This window comes from Pan paniscus, chromosome 19 (genome assembly GCF_029289425.2).
Source record: "Pan paniscus chromosome 19, NHGRI_mPanPan1-v2.0_pri, whole genome shotgun sequence".
NCBI lineage: Eukaryota > Metazoa > Chordata > Mammalia > Primates > Hominidae > Pan > Pan paniscus.
This window is the reverse complement of record NC_073268.2, coordinates 70,408,236-70,430,473: the sequence shown is the minus strand read 5'-3', so window position 1 is coordinate 70,430,473 and position 22,238 is coordinate 70,408,236.

Genomic DNA, 22,238 nt, shown 5'->3' with positions numbered 1-22,238 from the left:
GTCATAGGATCAGTGGAACAGAATAGTTCCCTAAATCTCCTTTTTTAAAATTATGAGCTTTCTTTGTTTTTACATGGATATGTCTACTTTGCTTGGCCGACTTATTTGCATATATTTTTCAAATGAAAACCTATATTAAATATATTTAAAAATTAATTTCTGTTGTCTTAACTAAAGGGAAAAGAAATCATTATTTAAAAATACAAAAAAGTCTGTATCATTTGAAAAGCAAAAGACTAAAATTAATGAAGCTTTTATTCTTAGGAACCTAGGAGGACAAATACAACAAAATAATTATAAGGAAAGGAAAAGATAAAGATAAAAACTGATAGTTATAAAACAGATAATATTCAGAAAAAGTAGAAGGGAAACAGAAGCAACTGGAGATAAAACCTGAAACTAGTAAAAGAGAAAAAAGACAATACAATAGATTAATAGATAAATCTCGGAACTAGTTCTTTTGAAAAATATAATTAATACATGATGAATTATTTAATCAAGATAAAATATTGGAGGGAGTAGAGAAAGTACAGAGGCACAAAATAAGAAATTGGAAGGAGAATTTAAGTACAGATTGCAAAATGTAATTTTGCTCAATCCAAATTAATTGAAAACCTGCATGAAATGGATGATTTTCTAGAAAGAGGATAAATTATTTTATACTTCTGGAATTTGGAGAATTTTTCTCAGCAAGAAATAAACCTCAAAAGATGAAAAAAATAAATATTGATATACTTATCTATAAGTTTTTTGGCAACAGGAAAATAAGATAAAGAAATTTGAAAGACTAATAACCAATTGAAGTAAAAATCCTTGCTGACAATAGCAAAAACAAAACCAAATAAACAAAAAAGCTACTTTCTTTAATAGATGAAAAACTCATACAATCAATGAGAAAAAGAATATCAATCTAATAGAAAAATTGACAAAGAACACAAACTAGTAGTACACAGTACACACAGAATAAATGGTTAGAAAAAATAAAGTCAATGTCATTATGAAATAAATACATGCCATCCATTTTTTATCTATCAGATTGACAAAAAATTACTTGACAGATTATATTTGGAGACAGTTTGGGAAACAAACTTTAGTGAAATGTGCATGTAAATTCTCATCCTTCATTACAATTTGCAATATTTACCAAAATTGAAGACACATAGACTTTAACCCAAGCAATGCTCCTTCTAATGAGCTAACTGATCTTCAAAGATACTGACACATTTGAGCACAATTACATGTACTAAGTAGTTCATGGTAGCAGTGATTTATGGAAAATTCAAATTGGTTTGTCTAATTCTTCTACATTTGTTGAAAAATATATCTACAAACACATATATGGTTGTATAAACATAATATTTCTGGAAGGACACAGAAAAATTGGCAGTACTAGGTACCTCTACAGAGAGAGTTTGAGGGGGACTCACTGGGGGAAACAAGATTGAATTTTTACTATCATCCTTTTGGTTCTAAATGTTTTCTATTTGCAAACATTGTTTTTACATAACAATCAATTAATATGACAAAACCAAAATGAATGAGAATGTGAAATGCACAAGCATATTTTACAATGAAATCCTGTGAAGTGTTTAGCACTATTGACTAATGGTTCCTTAAAACATTAGCTGAGTTTGTTTTTCAGCACCTATTCCTGTGTCTACCAGCTCTATCAATAGAACTCCAATTAAACTCCTCTTAAGCTAATTTAGAGAGTCAAATACCTTGAGTGTTTTAAAAGAGAAACTCAATCATTGCTCATTTACTTTTATTACTTAGGGTTTATTTTACTTGAGTCATTTATTATTCCTGTGCAATGCACTAGGACTGAAAAGTCATTCTATTTTAAATCACATTCAATTCATGTGGTCATGTTTGTTAACACAAATGAAATTTTAGGTCTGTTAGAATCTAACATGGGTAAAATTTATGAAAATAATTTACTTCACATAAAATTTTCTAAAGAGGGACAGTTGGGGCTTGAATACTTGGCTTTACCTATTTGAGTACAAATGATGGTTATATCCCTGTGCCAGATTAATAATTTGAATATATTTGAGTTCTAAGTACACTCTGAATTGGTCTTAGGCAAAATTGTGAAGTATGGAGCTTGTCCTCATCACATTCTTATTTGAGTTTCACATTGTCACTTATGCATTTAGTGAATCTTATCAAACTGCCCTATTCTTCCAAATTCTATCCTCCCATGAAACCAAACTATCAGAAAATTGTTCATTTTTATCTTATTCTAGTAATAAGATCTAACATTTATTGAACACTTTAATACATGCCAAGGACTGCACTAGGCACTTTATCCACATAACTTTATTTAATCCCAACCAATTTTTCACTGCTGAGGGGAGTATAGATTGGTATGGTCATTTTGGCAGCTTATATTAAAATAAGAATGTTTAGTTTATGTTGCATCAATTCTTTTCTTTAACTCTAGAAAAAATGCTTACATTTGCATATTAAGATATCTTCAAGGAAGTTCATTTCAATATAGTTTACTATAGTTAAAAATAAAAAACAGAGTAGGTTCTTTTTAATTTGAATGTCCACAGGAAGCAATGTGGGGATGAAAATATTATAGGACAGCTTAAAAAATAATATTACCCTGTATGTACTAACCTGAATATAATTCCAGAAAATATGATGAATAATAAAACAAGTAAAAGAACATTATGTACAGTATAATAGTATCTATCTATCTGAACACATGTAAGACAAAATGATCTATAAAATTAGTTATAATTGCATAGAAAAGTTCTGAAATAATATATTTTTAAAAATCAATAAAAGTAGTATCACTGAGATTATAAGTACGACTGGGGATGGTGATCACAGGGAATTTTTATCTATGATGCTTGAATTTTTACAAAAATAATATATTTACATATTTTAAATTTAAAAAAATTGTTTGAGAGCTGCTCTCCCTGACTTATGAAAGAGGCATAAAAGAAGGACTATTTTCTTTCAAATATTATTGCTGAAGATACATAATTTCCCCCTTTTGTCTTTGTTGCTTGAGACTCTACTGGTAAATTTAGTGCACAGTTACATTTTATTTGCAGGAGGAAGTGGCCCAGGGTATAAAGAGGAAGGAGCAACTCTAAAGCCAGTTTCTTTTTTACCTCTGGGATTATTTAATCTAGATAGCAAAACTGACAATAAGGTATGTTTATTATTCATTTTACAGATCAATCAACTGAAGTTATATAATTTGCCCAAGATTCCATTGCTTATTAGTGTGAATACATAACAACAAAACGTGGGTGTACAATAAAGCTTCTAGCCTGTGGATCATGCTTTTTCTTCAGCAGAATTCATGGAAATTAGACAAACCTGCTACTTTTCTCTCTTCTTCAAACGTTCTTGCTGTTTATTGACCAAAATGACTATTTGGGGCATACACACACACACACACACACACACACGAATTTGTGGAATTCTCTTCCCTTGAGTGTAAATGGGACCCGTGACTTACTTCTGATCAATAGAATGTGGCAAAAGTGAGGGGGATGCCACTCCTATGGCCACATTACCTAATATAAGAATCCATCTTGCTAGCAGGCTCAATGTAGAGATCCTTCTTTCTGGCCCGATGAGACGAGCCATGTTGAAAGTCTATGTGACAAGAAACTGTGGATGGCATCCAGGAGCCTGCAGCAGGCTCTGGTCAAAAGCCAGCAAAAAACAAAAAAACAAAAAATGAAAACAAAAAAACCTATAAACTCTTAATCCTATGGCTGTAAGAAAATACATTCTACTAACTGAATGATCTTGGAAGCAGATTCTTCCCCAAATAAGAATGTGGCCCAGCCAACACATTTTTGGCAGCCTTGGGAGACCCTAAGCAGAGAATCCAGCTAAGCCTGGTGTCCAGAAACTGTGAGATAATAAGAGTGTACTGTTTTAAGCCAGCGAATTTGTGGTAATTTATTATATAGCAATAGACAACTAATATAATCAATCCACCATAGATTACCATAAATGAGATCCAAATCTCCTGAGAATTAGTCTTGGCAATTTGAAAGGGTAGAAGGAGGCAGAAACTAGCTCACTGGATAGCAAAGGGTGTAAGTAGAGCTGTCCCTAAGAGGATAACAAGTGTGGAAAGAGGATTTTGACTAAAGATTGCTGATGATGAACTTTGCTCACTTCACAATTTTACCCAAGGCCCTGTAGTGAATACTGATTTGATGTCTTGATTCCAGTTTTGAATAGAAATAAAAGCCTTCAGGAAAGGAAGTGTTTGTGTGTGTGTGTGTGTGTGTGTGTGTGTGTGTGTGTGTGTTTTCTGTGTAAGTATTAAATCTCTCCACCAGTTCAAGTCATATGAGTAAGGATTGGCAGCTGAAGGTTATAGAAGCATTTGCTTTTGAACTTGTTATCAAGATATTACAAATCACAGATACCATGAGATACCATGGCCCATTGGTCAAAAACTTTAATTATTTTCTGGTATCACACTGACCCTGATCATTTTATTCCATCCCTCCTAAGGTGATGTCTGTGCTTTGGCATAATTATTCTGCCACTGTGGATTTTCAGAACTGCTTCATTGAATCTCTTTCTCAGTGATGACAGGGAAATCATACTTCTCTTAAGCAGTCTCCTCTTTCATTACACAGTGCAATGCTACTGGCAAATTTTCCAGATCCTATTAAATGTCAGATAATCAACTTTCTCATCATATCAAGGATCTCAAAGTTTAAGCCTACTTGTCAGCCCTATTCCTTCAATTTTTAAGAAACGCAGAAATAATTACTCATGGATCCGGTATAAGAGAGGTTTATGTATCAATTGTACTTAGTAAATACATGAAGTGGAAAATGAGTAAGTCTTGCCTGTAAAAGTCTTCATCTGTCAGCCTAATGTAGTATGAGGTAGAAAGAACATGGAATTTGGGATAAGGTAGACCAGGAATTGAACTTGGTTCTGCCACTTGTTCTCTGTGTCTGTTCTCTTTCAGCATCAGTTTGCTTATTTGTAAATAATGATGACAATATCTACCTCAGATATTGTGCTTGAAGACTGGTGAAGGCAAGAATATTAACATTGTAGATGACTAGTCTTAATTCAAAAGAAGCCTTAGGGTCCAACAGAATTGGATTAAATGGCATTGAAGGGCACATGCTTGTTAAATCTCTATCTTTTTGCTTTCTGAATCCTAAGTTAGAAATTACATAAATGGTTACTTTTACTGAAGCTTTAATAGTCACTGTCCCCTCTGGCTTCTATCTAAAATCTTTTTGTGATCTGGAATAACTTCCTCCAAGTACTACATTTTTATTTATCTCAAAGAGGAGGCCTGACAGTATTTCCTGTTGGGTTGGAGCTTATAAGTCTGATAAAAAACCTGAAGGATAAAAAGTGCCTATTTATTTTGTCTTATATATAAATCTGTGCAACTTCAAATTTTTGATGTAAATGTTCTAGATGATGGGAGAACTCAAAGACTTAAAATATTATCATGGTGAGGAGTGACAAATCTGGAACAGCTTGAGGTTATAATTTAGTTGAAGCTGTTTTCAATCATAGAATGGAATGTCAAGAAAAAAAAGAAAGGAAAAAATAAAACCTGGGAAGGCAAATGTGACAAATGATCCTCCTGTCTCTTGTTGAAGGCTCTAGTTGTTCCACATAGAATGTGGAATGTTATAATGACTGGGATGCAGAAGCATGCATGGAATCAAGAAGACGGTAGATTAAATGTGTAAGGGCTGATTTACAAAATCTCTGTCAATTATGCTTCCCTTGCTCCCAGATCTATTATTTGCCCTTCCCTGTCCTTTGTGTGCACTACAGCCTATGTCTAAGCACTATGTCACCTGTTCTGTCAAATACAGTGCTTAATAAATACTAAACTTTTCCTTTCTTTGGTCTAGTTTTTCCACCGTTAACAAATAGTATAATTTTTCCAAAAGTCAATAATCTCGTGAGATAAGAGTCTTAAAAACTTAAAAATGAGAACCCAAAATGTGTTCATAACTCAAATTTATTCACTAGTTTCCACATCTACGGTGTCACACACATATTTCAGGTTGAGCAAATGCTTATTTTGTGAATGAATAAATAGCCTGTCATTTGAGCTTTAATGGGCTCTGCTGTGTTTTAATGAGAGGAGGATCCAACCAGCGTGTGTCTAGAAAAAAGTTAACAGGATGTAACTGACCATATCTGGAGCCATATGGCAAAGCAAAACATTTTCACATGAAAGCTTGCCAAGATGTGAATTGCCTTGCTACCATGTGAAGCTACATTCTAGCTTAAAAAAAAGACTTTACGTCTTTCAGGTATATCAGTTAAATTATATTCATGATTCTTCAGATAATGAGAGATGATACTTTTATACAAATATAGACAGTGACTCAGAAAAGCACATTTATACATACATTCATGGACCTATAAATACAATCAAATAAAGGCTAGAGAGAAACTGTTACAGTGAATCTTGGTGTTTATGACATCATTTCAATTGTGTTGACTGAGACTTGGGCAAAAAGAGAGAAAGACAAAGAGGACTTAATCACATAACACTGAGTAGTTGAAAAAAGTTGTGTCTCATTTGGGCCAGGTTTTTTCAAATATGTGTGACTTAACTCCCACGACAATCCTTAAAAATAAGCATTATTTTTTTCATTTCCAGATACAGTTCAGGGGTGTTAAATGATTTGGCCAAGGGCACACAGCATATATGTATACAGAATTTGTATCTGACTTGGTGCCCATGGCTTTAAACACAACACTTGTCTGTTTTCAGAGCATTAAAATACCATGTATCTACAGCCATACTACTCAAACTAGGTTTGGGGGTTGTTCATTACCCTCCCTGTTCTCATAATACCTTTGAAAAGCAGTATTTGAGTTCACTCCTGCTGCTATAGCAAAATACTACAAACTGGCTAATTTATAAGTAATAGAAACTTATTTCTTATAGTTCTGGAGGTTGGGAAGTCCAAACAAGATCATGGTGCTAGCAGATTCAGTATCTGATGAGAGCCTGTCTCATCCTAATGGCATCTACTCACAGTGTCCTCACATGGCAGAAGGCAAGAGGGTAAAAGGGAAGAACAAGGAATGAACCATCTTCCTCAAGCCCTTTTATAAGAGCACCAATATTATCAATGAAGGCAGAGCCTAGTCATGGCCTAATCATCTCCCAAGGACCCTACCTCTTAATACCATCACCTTGAGGGGGTAGGTTCCAACATATAAATTTTGAAGGAATGCATACATTTGAGCCACAGCAGACAGTAATTAATCTATTTCATGGAGTCCTCATAATTCCTATAGTCTGGGAGGAAACGAATACAAGTCTAATGGGAATGAATAGGTTGAAAAAAACTGCCCAATGGGGCAACAGGATGAAACCAGTCTGTCTACAACACAATTATTCAATTTTATCACCAAAGATAATAGAAAGGAAAAAAGGACCTAGGTTCAAATTCTGGCTTATTGTCAGTTCTTCTGATCTGATCCAGAATGAGACTTCCCATGCCCTAGAATGAATATATATATATATATTCATTCTAAAATAAATATATAAAATATATAAAAATATATATATAGTTTTCTATAATATGTAATGTTATGGAATATGTTATAGAAAATATATATTAATATTATACTATATATAATATTAATATTATGCTGCATGTTCAACTGCAAAGCACAGAATCTATGAAAGTAAAAATATATAAATGTAACTTAAAGAGAAAAAATGGCTTCCATAATTGAGATTTGGTAGTAACCCACTCATGTGTTGGGGATTAATCAGCCGTGGAATATGGAGAAAAGAGGGTCAAAGGGTGTGTATTAGATACCTATTCATGTACTCAGGTTCCCTCAACTGTATCCACCATCCAGACCATGGACACCACCAGGGACTGACAAGTCACTTGACCAGAGTTGCTAACCAGGCCCTCTTTTGTGCCTCTACTGCACTGCTATGGTGAGCGGCTTCAGCCTGGGGCTTCTGGCTTTTCCTGCTATTTCCACCTTTAAATGAAGCCCACTCTACAGAGTGTGAGGTTTGGCATCTCAAATGACTTCCAAAGTTTCCAGATGACAAAACCCAGAAGTGTGGGAGATTCTTTGTGGTAAGAGCGTTGATCAATGGAAAACAGACAGTGGGAGGGAACCAGGCAGATGTGTTCTCCCTTGTTTATTTTTACATGGATGTCTCTGAGACATGGTTATTCCAAGACACATGCCACCCTGCTGTCAAGCAGTTTCTCAACACCCTGGTTTCCATTCGACCTGTCTGATACTCAGAGAATTGTTTCCTGTGGCCCTCTCCCAACCCATACCAAGCCATAGACCACCTCCTGTAAGCACGCTCCACACACCCTTTCTCTTCATGCCTGCCTGCCATACTGAGTTTGTGCTCACTCCATGGTTGCTTCCTGGTTTTACAGTGACTGTGAACCAAGTCTCGCTTGTGGAAACTAGTGAACTTCTACACTATCCAATGCACAGCAAACACATCTTCAACAGAGTTCGAATTCCTGCCTTATTGTGGGGGTCCCCTTTCTTCTTGTCCTCTCTAGGGTACTCCTCCTCAGCCACAGGGTATTCTTAAGAGTTCTCTCCATATTTTTATAGTTACTTTCCTGTTATAGTTACTAATTCTTTATATTAAACTTTTCCTGTTGAAATTACTGTGTGATTTCTATCCACTGATTGAACTTTGACTGAATCACCAGGTAATATGACTCAACATCACCACAAGACAAAATGGGAATATAAAGTTATTTGAACCTCACTCTCAGAGGCTGAACATGAATTTTCTCATCTGCAAATGGAAAAAATAATACCTAATTCATTGCTGTAAAAATTAAAGGAGATGATGTCTATAAAACTTTATAAATTTCAAGGTATTCTATTATAGTTTGGGAAAGCTTGACCTTTTAATGGAAATGAGATTCCCTACAATTTATCCAGTTAACTCCTTCTTATCCTTCAGACCTCTGCTTGGATATCCCTAGCGGAGACGTATTCATATTGTAGCACCAAAGATGTTTCTTTTTCACAGCACTCATTATAATTACCTATTTAGTCAAGGTAGTCATCTTCTTAAGGTCAGAGGGTCTGTTCTTTTTACTGCTGTGTCTACAACTTTTAACGCTTGATGGATGGGAGGCATCTTAGAAATATTTATTAGGTGCATAAAATACATCTGACGGGGCAAGTCAATGTGTCACTGGAAAAAAAGCTAATATAGAATAATTAATATAAGTTTTTCAAAAGAAAAATTTCGGAATGCTATTCTAAGTACTGAGAATATTGTAAATGAAAGCACAAAAGCATCAAAGTGTATGACATTTGTGAGAAATGTGGAGTGGCCGATTGTGCTCAGAGCTTAACTGTGCCTGGAAGGTGATATGTGTCAGGAAGAGATGTCAGAAAAATAAACTGATATCAGGCTGAATGCTGAGCTAATCAGTCTGGACTTAATCATTAGGGCTTCAAGTACCATCAAAGATTTAAAGCAAGATGTAGCGTGAAAAGACATAAAACTATGATTCAACTGGTAATTCGTAGAGTGTGCAGCAGTTTTCTTTGGCATGGGTGAAGAAGAGGGCTTTAAAGGAAAAAAAATTATATAATTATGATTATAATATAATGTAGTATATATTATAAAATATATATTTCATATATTATTATATATGTAAGCACATAATCCAAGGGTTGCCATCCTATGCTATACACTGGGAAAAATTTTATATATATATATGTTTAATGTATACATGTTTAATATATCATATAGATTATATATATTATATTATATATATGCACATAATCCAAGGGTTGCCATTCTATGCTATACACAAAGTAAAACAAAAAACAAAAACAAAATCATAAGAAATAGGGACATCCTTCAAGACTTCAAAGACAGCCAAAAAAGAATAAAATCATGAAATTAATGAACTGCCCTTCAGTGCTAGAATCCTGGGTGAAATGGTCCTAATTGTATTAGTTTGCCCTGGGGACACCTGGGCAGTTGGGTCTGGGGCAATATTCAGATAGAATACAGTATGATTGGTGTATTACAGAGTTGCACAACTTAGTATCCCTGGGCATCAAAGAGGCAAGATTCTAGGATTTAATTTGTTTTCTTTATGATATGTCACTGTAACATAAATGTTAACCAGGCCTAAACTTTTTGTTTGTTACTTGCCAGTTACCATGAAGATTTGTGGAGTTTTGACAACTGCAGAGAACTAAGATGATTTCTGATGACAAGGCTGCATGCAAGGAGAAACATTTGAAAATTTTAATAAAGTCAGGTTATCTCTATTTAAGGCACTAATCTGTGATTTTTAGAATGAACTATTTTGAGGGTGTCCTATTTATGAGATGGGAAGAATAAATGTGTGAAAATAACTATAGATTTTAATCTACTGATATTTAGTTTTGAAAGAGTCCATTTCATGGTCTGTTTAACTGTATCACAGGAACAATCTAACAAGATGGGAAGTGAAGGGAATTGCTATGTTCACATCTTGCTTTGTATTCTAAAATGTGACATTTAAAACTAAAAGACCTTCAAGATTTTACAATTAATATTAAATACTGGCATTGGGGAAAGGACACCTGTTCTTAATCAGCATTTTGGATTGTTTTTGTAGGTGTGTGTGTCCGTGCAGAAGGAAAAAGTGGATTTTTGAATCTGTGAAAATATTGGTGGTATTATAACAATAAGTAGACAACTGAGTATGAATTACTATGTCATTAATGCAGGCTTCTTGATTAAAGTCAATTTGATTCTATCATTATGATTTATCACATGCCTGAGGCATGCATTAAAGACTTCAAAGCACACATGCTTAGACTTGTTTTATTGTTTAATTATTTATAACTATTATTGCTTGTTGTAACAAAAATATCTTAATAAAATTTAATAGAAGTTTACTATTTTCTTCATATAAAGTTGTCCTTCTCAAACTTAATTTGGGAAGCTGCCTATTCTCTGCCACTCACCAACTTATTCTCTCACAAACCACATTAGATAAGAAAAATGATCACAGAAGTTTTCAATGTATTTACTCACTGAGAGTCTCAAAGCAATTTACAAACATCGATCAATTATGTTTCAATACATCCCCATGGGTTACATAGCTGCTAATTTTTTCAGCTATGTGCAGGATGTATGAAACTTGTTTACACAATCTTTTTTATTCCCAATTTTGCCCTTGGCTACTTAGAGTGTGCAATTCTGTGGAGTTAAAAGGGGTTAAGAAGAACATGTTTAGTAAGAAAGCAAGAAGAATCTGAATATAATTAAACAGCTAAGGTAGAGTGAGTTCTCTGTATATAAATATATACATTTCCATGTCTGGGACCATCCTTCTTCCCCAAATACCATGATTTTTAAAAATCTACCTAACTTTATACTTGCTGTTTTGTCTGCCTAGGATGCTTTTTTGGTTCTTCAGTCTCACTCCAATCTCCTATAAACTCAACCTTTTAGACCCAAAGTGAGGCTTTCTCTCATGATATCCCCATAAACAGAATAATGATTTTTCTTCTGTGCCAATTATACCCGTATAACTTGGTTTACAACATTTACATCAATTTACTGGATATATGTCATATCAACTTATGTCCAGTTTTGAAAATGGAAACAGAGTAATTATTAGGTTGGTGTGAAAGTAATTGCGAGTTTCAACATTACTTTAATGGCATAAACTGCAATTACTTTTGCACCCTAATAATATAAGGAACTAAAGTTGAGAGAGAGAAAGGTAGAAGGGGCTTTCTCCAAAAATCAGAATGCTGCCACAGTTCCTTTTGTAGCCCATAGGCCTGTCTTTGCTGCAGAACTGCTAGTGCATCTGGAGTCACTGCTGTAGATTTTATAAGAAGCATTGCAACCACTACTAAGTAGAAGTTACCTCTGTTGCTAATTCTGGAATTACCAATAAAACTGGAATTACCAATGATGTTGGAGCCTACAGTTCCCTCAAGTCTATTCCTGCTGCTGCTATAGAGGGCAGAGCAGAAAACATACATTTTTTTTTCTCCAAAATGCTAAAATCTCACCAATGCCTTTTATTTTGTTAAGGCTTTTGTTGGAAAAACCCAATAAGAGTACAGTTAGCAAGAGGGGTTTGGAAATGTAGTTTTCTTGCTTTCAGCCTAGCAACAGAGTGGGGAATATAGCACAAGTATAGGGCTAAGAACCAACAGACAAACCACAGGCACATATCTGTCTGTATTTTAAACTAGGATGATTCTTGCTGTTGTAATTGATAATTTACTATAAGGTGGCCAGTCAAGGGAACAACTTATAGCCATAATTTAGGAAAGGAATTCAGGTGACTCAAAAGTAGTAGTGATCTCTAAGAAGTGGTCAGATATTGGACATATTTCATGATAGGTTAGGAATTTATGATTGATTGGATGTAGGCACGAGAGAAGAAGATGGTAGAAAGACATATTTGCCATCACCTGAGATGCAGTGCATTGTAAAAAGAACTGGTTAAGGAGGAGGTGTTGATCATGAACTCAGTTTTGGACTTTGTTATATTTGAGATACTTCTTAGATATCCAAGTGAAGACATTTAGTTGGTCATATAAATCTGGAGTTCAGGAGGAAAATTCATGCCAAATTAGTAATAAAAACAGTTTGAGATCACAAGGGAAGTGAGAGTAGATAAAAAAGAAAAGAGAGCCAAGAACTGATCCCTGTGACACCTTAATACTATAAAGTCAAAGAGATTAGGAAACATCCATAAAGAAGAATAAAAGGAGATATCAGTGAGTAAGAAGAAAGTAGAAGTTGTTATCCTGAAAGGCATATAAAGAAAGAACAATTGAAGAAAGTGTTTGTATTAGTCCGTTTTCATGCTGCTGATAAAGATATACCTGAGACTGTACAATTTTCAAAAGAAAGAGGTTTAACTGGACTCACAGTTCTACGTGGCTGGGGAGGCCTCACAATCATGGCAGAAGGCAAGGAGGAGCAAGTCACATCTTACACAGATAGTGGCAGGCAAAAAGAGAGCTTCTGCAGGGAAACTCCCCCCGTATAATACCATCAGATCTCATGAGACTTATTCACTATCATAAGAACAGCAGAGGAAAGACCTACCCCCATGATTCAATTACCTCCCACCAGGTCCCTCTCACAACACATAGGAATTCAAGATGAGATTTGGGGGGGGACACAGCCAAACCATATCATTCCACCCCTGGCCCCTCCCAAATCTCATGTCCTCACATTTCAAAACCAATCATGCCTTCCCAACAGTCCCCTAAAGTCTTAACTCACTTCAGCATTACACAAAATTTCACAGTCCAACATCCTATTTGAGACAAGACAAGTCTCTCCCACCTATGAACCTGTAAAATCAAAAGCAAGTTAGTTACTTCCTAGATAAAATGGGGGTACAGGTATTGGGTAAATACAACCATTCCAAATGGGAGAGATTGACCAAAACAAAGGGGCTACAGTTTCCACACAAGTCCAAAATCCAGCAGGGCAGTCAAATCTTAAAACTCCAAAATGATCTCCTTTGACTCCATGTCTCACATCCAGGTCACACCAATGTAATAGGTGGGTTCCCATGGTTTTGGGCAGCTCCACCCCTGTGGCTTTGTAGGGTACAGCCTGCCTCCTGGCTGCTTTCACTGGCTGGCATTGAGTGTCTGTGGCATTTCGAGGTACACAGTGCAAACTGTCAGTGGATCTACCCTTCTCACAGCTCCACTAGGCGATGCTCCAGTAGGGACTCCATGTGGGGGCCTTCACCCCACATTTCCCTTCTGCACTGCCCTAGCAGAGGTTCTCCATGAGGAACCCACCTCTGCAGCAAATTTCTTCCTGGGCATCCGGGCATTTCCATATATCTTCTGAAATCTAGACAGAGGTTCCCAAACCTTAATTCTTGACTTCTGTGCACCTGTAGGCTCAACACCACTTGAAAGCTGCCAAGGCTTGGGGCTTGTGCCCTCTGAAGCCACATCTCAAGCTCTGCATTGGCCCCTTTAGTCACAGCTGGAGTGGCTGGGACACAGGACACCAAGTCCCTAGACTGCATACAGCAGAGGGACCCTGGGCCTGGCCCACAAAACAATTTTTTCCTTCTAAACCTCTGGGCCTGTGATGGGAGGGATTGCCATGAAGACCTCTGACATGTCCTGGAGACATTTTCCCTATTGTCTTGGGGGTTAGCATTCAGCTTCTCAATACTTATGCAAATTTCTGCAGCTGGCTTGAATTTCTCCTCAGAAAATAGGATTTTCTTTTCTATCACATTATCAGGCTGCAAATTTTCCAAACTTTTATTCTTTGCTTCCCTTATAAAACTAAATGCCTTTAACAGCACCCAAGTCACCTCTTGAATGCTTTGCTGCTTAGAAATTTCTTCTGCCAGATACCCTAAATCATCTCTCTCTAGTACAAAGTTCTGCAAATCTCTAGGGCAGCGGCAAAATGCCACCACTCTCTTTGCTAAAGCATAACAAGAGTCACCCTTCCTCCATTTCTCAACAAGTTCTTCATTTCCATCTGAGACCACCTCAGCCTGGATTTTATTGCTCATATTGCTATCAGCATTTTGGGTGAAGTCATTCAACAAGTCTCTAGGAAGTTCCAAATTTTCTCACATTTTCCTGTCTTCTTCTGAGCCTTCCAAACTCTTCCAACCTCTGCCTGTTACCCAGTTCCAAAGTCATTTCCACATTTTCACGTATGTTTTCAGCAATGACCCACTCTACTGGAACCAAATTACCTTGTTAGTCTGTTTTCATGCTGCTGATAAAGATATACCCAAGACTGGGTAATTTACAAAAGAAAGAGGTTTAATTGGATTCACAATTCCACATGGCTGGGGAGGCCTCACCATCATGGTGGAAGGCAAGGAGGAGCAAGTCACATCTTACATGGATGGTAGCAGACAAAAAGAGAGCTTGTGCAGGGAAACTCCCCCCTGTAAAACCATCAGATCTCATGAAACTTATTTACTATCATGAGAACAGCATGGGAAAAACCTGCCCCCATGATTCAGTTACCTCATACTGGGTCCCTCCTAGAACATGTTGGATTTCAAGATGAAATTTGGGTGAGGATACAGCCAAACCATATTAGTGTTCCAAGGAAAATAAGTGATAAATAGTGCTAAATGCCACTAGTAGGTTAAGCAAGATGACATTTAAGCACTCATCATGGATCAAAGAGATAATAAATGGTGGAGTGAGGATCTGAACCTAAGAACTCTGACACTAGTGGCATGTGGTTAACTATGACATTGAATTTTAACATTATTACCAGCTTCCAGACAACTCCTGGGGATGGAGACAGCTGTAGGAGCTTCTCTTTCATACATGTATTACAAAAACCATATACATATAGTTAGTGCAGCACACCAGCATGGCACATGTATACATATGTAACTAACCTGCACGTTGTACACATGTACCCTAAAACTTAAAGTATAATAATAATAAAATAAAAAAAAAAAAGAAAATTTAAGGAGCAATTTTATTTCTATGTACTTTTACCTGCTGTAGCTGGGGTACAAAACAGAGAACAATGGTGAGTTTTACCCATGACTATTTAGGTAATTAGGAAATGGATATCCAAGAACCAGGACATATATTTTTGTGTGTGTTTGGAAACATAAAAAGATGAAACTTTTCACTAATTAAATAATGGAAAGGTTACCTGTCTTATGAACATCTTGATTGATTGCATTACACACTAGCTCTTCTGTTTAAACATGGTTTATTTAGCCAGCATCTGGCTTTGTAGAGACTCAGGATTGGTATCTTATGCTGACAGAGTGTCAGGCAATATTGATAGCCAACTGCTATTTCCAAAGGAAATTTTTCACTTATTCCTAGAACAAGATTATAAAAAGTATTATTTGAAAACCTGAATAGAGTGTAGTCACTTCTATTTTCTGATGTGGGGATCTAGGATGAGAGTTGCATCTCATCATTGCAACCTCCCACTAAGAGTGATTTATGTGGGAGGAAGGAGAGATAGATGAATTTCAAAGGTTTCGGCAGCTCCTCTGTCCTACCAAAGAGGGAACCTGGATTGTATGACGTTTATTTTGGCAGAGTACATTAAAAAATATGTTTTCTTTTTTTTCCTTTTTCTTTTTATAGATTTAGGGAATACAAGTGTGGATTTCTTAACATGCATACACTGTGTAGTGGTGAAGTCTGGAATTTTAGTGTACCCACCACCAAATAATGAACATTGTACTCAAAAGGTAAATTTTCAAGGCTTGCCCCACTTCCACCCTCCCACCTTCCATAGTCTGCAATGTCTATTATTCCAACCTTTATGTTCATGAGAGTAAATTCAAGAATCTTTGAATGTACAAAGGTAGATAAAATATGGATGGAAAGAAAAAATTATTCTGAGGACTTTTTTTAATGAAAATTGAGCTATGAGGAGAGAAAGAGTGGGGCCCCAAAGAAACATGACCAATTAAGTGGCCTTAATGAGAAATCCCCTAGTGTGGGGGTGATTAAAGAGCTTTTCTTAATAGGCATTGCTAATATTTTAAGTAATGTGCTTTTCTGAGATATAAATCCTTCCAATCACACAAGGCCTTCAGTAAGTTTGTGTTTTTGCATAATCTATTTTTGAAAAATTAAAGGAAAAAGAACTTAGCCTTCCATCTGGGTTGGTGCAGGGCAGATAAGAGAATGGTTGCTGGAGTGATAAGTGAGTGAAATTGATAGTCCAAGAGAGTGCAGAAAATCAAGCCATGAAAACAGCCCCTGGCAATTTACAGAAATGTTGGGGAATGCACTGGACTTTCTAGAGAGTAGGAATAGCAGGCCAAGACAACTATGTTTAAGCTATATGGAACAGGATGATGGTTAACATCTAGATGATACAGATACCTAAAGTTGTGTGTGTGTGTGTGTGTGTGTGTGTGTGTGTGTTTTGCATGTGTACATGTGTTGGCTATTGGTTATGCCAGGGACTAAGATAAAGTGATACTTCTCCAGCATTGAGGCAGCACAATATGAATAGTCATAATTGTGTAATGTCTGATCTAGGAGTTAGGATAACAGGTTTTGAATCTCAGTTAATTAACTGAATGCGTGATTTTTGGTGAGTCCTTCACTGCTGGGGGCATATATTTCCTTAATTCAATAATCATAAAATTAGAGCTTGTTAGCTGATAGACAAGAATTTATGTGTCAAATCCTATGATGTACTATTTAAGCAATTTTGACACAAATTCTGCCCTTGAGAGAGTAAATGACAGAGTTTAAATCAATAATTTACATTTTGGTTATGAAAGTGTTTTGTAAACTCTGAGGCATTCTCTCAATGTAAAGTTTGCTATGTTTCACTAAGTGATCACTTGGCCTCCATTCTGCTGGAAGCCCTCTCTTGATTTCATTAGATTGCTCATAGGATGATAGTGTTGGGTAGGAAAATGCCCCAGCACAAGATGGAAATTCCTACATCTTAGCTAATTACAAGTCTGACTCTGAGAGTTCATACAACATGTGATTGTTTGGAGATTCTTTCAATTCATATGAAAAGGCTTGGCTCAAGAGCCAAAGACTGGTCTTAAGTCCTGCCTTAGCTATTGACAAGCTCTGAGACCTTAGACAAGTTTGTCTTAACTATTCTAAGCCTTGGTTTTTCCATCCATAGAAGAAGTTAGAAAATGCCTGCATTGCCTAATTTACAAGTTTGTAGTGACTTAAGAGAGTCAGCATGAAACCACTTTGTATAACAGAGAACACTACATCAATGTTAGAAATTATTACAGTATTTCTGTTTTAATCACTAACTTCTCTCTCTCTAGTAACTATTGCCTACTGTCTTTCGATTGGTGATATAGCGATACTGCTACATTTGAAGATGGTTTAGAACGAGATGGATGTATCCACATGTAAATGAGATTTATAGCATTCCTTGATTTTGTGATGCTAATAAGTACAGCTCTTGACAGTTGTGGTTTTCCTCGTGGCATCTTCATATGGCTTGACTGACTCTTTTACCAAGATTTATGTTTGCTTGAGCAGGCTCCCTGAACCACAATCATAGATAGTCCCCATAAATCTCCAGCATATTTGCTTTGGCAATAGCCACATCTCCTGCCACCTTAAGATACTGCAGAAGGGTCTCTTAGATGCTGTGTTTCCTGTGGTTGGCAAAGATTTCTTTAAGTTTTGCTATGTTTTCTGGGAGGGCAGAATTTTTGGGGGGAAACTGAATGGCACTAAATTAAGGTCAATCCCAGTGCAAATGCTGTTAAAAGCCAAATGGTCCTTCCTGATGATTCCTTGAACAGTTGGGACTTGAAAAAGTCAGAGGAATATCAGACTGCTGCTTCCTTTCTTTTCCTATGACTTAGGGCCCCTAATGCCAAATTAAAAGATAAAAGTCGGCCAGGCGTGGTGGCTCACACCTGTAATCCCAGCACTTTGGGAGGCTGAGGCTGGTGGATCACCTGAGGTGGGAGTTTGAGACCAGCCTGACCAACATGGAGAAACCCTGTCTCTACTAAAAATACAAAAATTAGCCAGGGATGGTGCTGCATGCCTGTAATCCCAGCTACTTGGGAGGCTAAGGCAGGAGAATCACTTGAACCCTGGAGACAGAGGTTGCGGTGATCTGAGATCGTGCGACTGCACTCCAGCCTGGGAAACAAGAGAGAAACTCCACCTCAAAAAAAAAAAAAAGAAAAAAGATAAAAGTCATTCAGAACTTGCCATGTGAAGGTTTTTGGCCCAAACAGCAAGTGTTTAATCAAGAAAACCATTCCACTGTGTAGCTAGATAAGGGGCAAATCAGTTAAATACTCAACCTTGGGTCTATGCTTTGGGAAACACATAAGAGGGCCCCTTAACTTTTATAATGGACGGGAGAACCCACGGAGTAATTGTGTTATTTCACTCCATAAAAATTTCTACTCATTACGTAGGGAATACATTCCAAATTTTTTAACAATGTAATCTCAACCAACATTTGCAGTTTAATGTTAAGCTGCTCACTACACATACCCTGTATATTGGCAACATCTAATTACTTGATACTTTGTAAACATATCATGCAATTTATTACTTTCATTCTGTTTTTTTTTTTTTTTTTTTACATATTGCTACATCTATCTGGAATATCTTTCTTCTTCCATAAAAATTCTCATTTGTGTTTTGAAACCCAGTTTAAATATTGTATTAGTCAGCCTTACATAAAAAAATGAACTCAGTGGTTTGCAACAACTAGCATTTATTCTAATGTTCAGAGACCTGCAGTTTGACTGTAGTTTGAGTACTCCAGACTGAGGTTAAGTTAGTGGCTCTGCTTCAGACTGTAGCCAGCTAGGCTTGGTCCTAGACTGCCAGTTTTACCTGGAGCCCCTGCTGAAATGACAGCAGCTCTTCAGCATATATTCATCTGGAATGCAAGGGCAACTCCAAATTCACAAACAAGTTTTAAGTTTCTGCTAGTCTTACGTCCACTGACATCTGCTCTTCTAAAGTAAGTGATATGGCCAAGGCCAATGTTAAGGGATAACGGTTATACTCGAACCATCAAAAAGTATGTCAAAGTGTAGCTATATAATTCTATCACAGTGAAGTTAGCTTGAATAGTTATTTAATCTAATGCAAATGTAAAGCTTTCTTCATCCTCATAGACAAAGTTAGCCATCCCCTCTTCAGTGTTCTTTGAATACATTTCATAATGCTTACCTCATTGAATTGTTCTTATTAAATTAGGCTTATCTTTCCCAAATATGTGGAAAATTGTAAGGAATCCTCTAATATTTATTTTTGTTAGTATATCACACCATACTTTGCTTATAATAGAAGATCAATAAATATTTGTTTGAACAGAGGAATGAATGATCTGCATCTCAAGCTCTCACTTATGAATCCTTTCTACAGAGTCTTTCTGTTGGTTTCAAACAGATTTCACTCTTTCTAGGCAATACAAAATAAATCAAATGTGAAAATATCTTATTATAGTAATTTTCTCTTTATTCGTTAGGTCTCTGATCTCACCAGAACAATTGAGTTCACAGAGTCTGGGATCATTTCAGGTGGGACTAGTGACATTGTTTTTCAAGCCCATGCTTAAGTATTTTAACTGAGGAATAAGTTATTTTACTGCATTAGTCCACTAGCTGTGTGATTCTGGCTATAAGTGTAGTGGTCTGAGAGATTAATATTTAGCCATACACTTCATGTCTGAGCTCATAAAATGTAATATTCACTGGTTGGTTTTAAGCCAACAGGAAATGCTAGCATGAAATGAGAATCTCCTTTCTATGGCAATTTAAAGCAAATTAACAGTGACACTAATGCCGTTTTGCTTGGCAAAACACTTCTTCATCCTTTTTGTCAACAGCTTTCTAAGGTTTTGAAGTTTAAACTGATTTTGGGTCTTTTATATGGAGACGGAGGTGGATAAACACATTTCCATCATTATATATTTCAGCTTTAGTGAAAGAATAAATGAAACATTTACATTTTATTTAAAAGCCCAACTTTTACAAAATTGTCAATGAAAAATGGCAGGATATGTATTATATTTATATTGAAGCTAGAACTATTAAATTCAATAAAGCAAGAAAGTCAATTTACAATGGAAACTAGCTTCTAATCCCTTTGGAGGAAGAAGATTGGAACAAAAGACTCCAATTCATGATTTTCTAACAAGATTGGAAGAAGCTAAAAAGCAAAGCAGCTGCTATATTAATTAATCAGATGTTGAGAATTACTGTTACAATATGGGTTTTATGAAAGCACATGACTAATGTAATTTTAAGGTATCAAGTGTTCTTAATTTATGTTTTGCTTAAATGAGCAAGGGGTTTATATTCTTAATAAGATTTTCTTCTTTTACCCTATACTGGTCTCTTTATTATTTCTTTGTCGTGCATATTACAGCCCAACTATACTGTATTGATCCTTATCTAAAGCACAACCATATTGAATCATTTGCTGGCTTTAAAACATGTCTTCATGACTTTGCAAATAAGAGGTTTTGTCTTGTTTTGTTTTGTTTTGTTTGCAAACCCATTCTTCATTCCTGCACTAATGCTTCCAGCTACAATTGCAACTTTTCTGCATAAATGTATGCACTCCGCTTTCTGCTTTCATTGGCCTTGATATGTTCCTTTATCACAGCACTTAGGGCAAGGCATTGTAATAGCCTCTTTGCATACCTATCATCCCAAATAAACCATTTTAGTCCTTGTGCCTCATGCAATGTCTGGACCAGAGAAGCACTCAATAAATTTATTAAAATAAACAGATTTTTAGAAAGACATAATACATTATTTCTACTATGAATTTCATACTGGTTCACTGTTTCATGGTTGCAATAGCCTAAAAAGAAAAGCCTGTGATGTCAGTCAGCTATTGTTTGCCCTAATTCTCTCCCAGTGCTTTTCAAAATGGTGAATTTTCTCTATCATATTTACCAATTTTAAAAATAGGACCTCTGCTGTAGCCTTTGCTTGTCTTAGTTAAGCATGGTGAGATTCTCAGTAATTACTGCTTGTAAAACACCGCCAGGTTCTCAGATGAATTAAAGTGTGAAATCTTATCACAGGCTGTATATTGCTGGAGTAACAAACAGGCATGGCAAATTACACCATTTCCTAGTCTCTATTGCTTTTAAGGAACAACACAATTCATAATTATTCACAAGTACTTATTCAATTGTCTCCTGCTATCTTGACTGCCAGATTAGCAATCCTCCCTGCACTTGGTTGGTTTGAGGGTATGTAGAAAAGTTTCTTTTTCCAAATGATGGGTTTTTTTTTGGCAGCTTCAGATGTTCACGTCTGTAGAAAAAGCATTCTGCATAAGTGCAATGAAATTATTATGCCCATCAGGGACAGAATAGTTTAAAATTACACAGAATTTCTCTAATTGCCATCAGTGAGTAGTTGCAGGTTCACAACAGCAATAGATATTTTAGGGTGCCTCCTCACCTCTAAAGGGAGGGGGTCTAGAAATTTTTGCTTCCAGTAAGCAATTTGCCATATTAAAACTATATGGCATCTATACACCCTGCAAGATAGCAACGGAGAGATTAGTTCTGAACTGAATTTTGCTATTAGACTGAATTGGGGGGTTGGGTGGATATAGAAATGTCTAGCAAATCAGCTTGGCCTTGCATGCCAACCAACTCAAATGCTGAAGCTGTAGCTATGTAAAGATTTAATTTCATGCTGTGGGGAGAAAAAAGGAAACACTTAAAACCCAGGAATCATGGATAAATTAATTTAGTA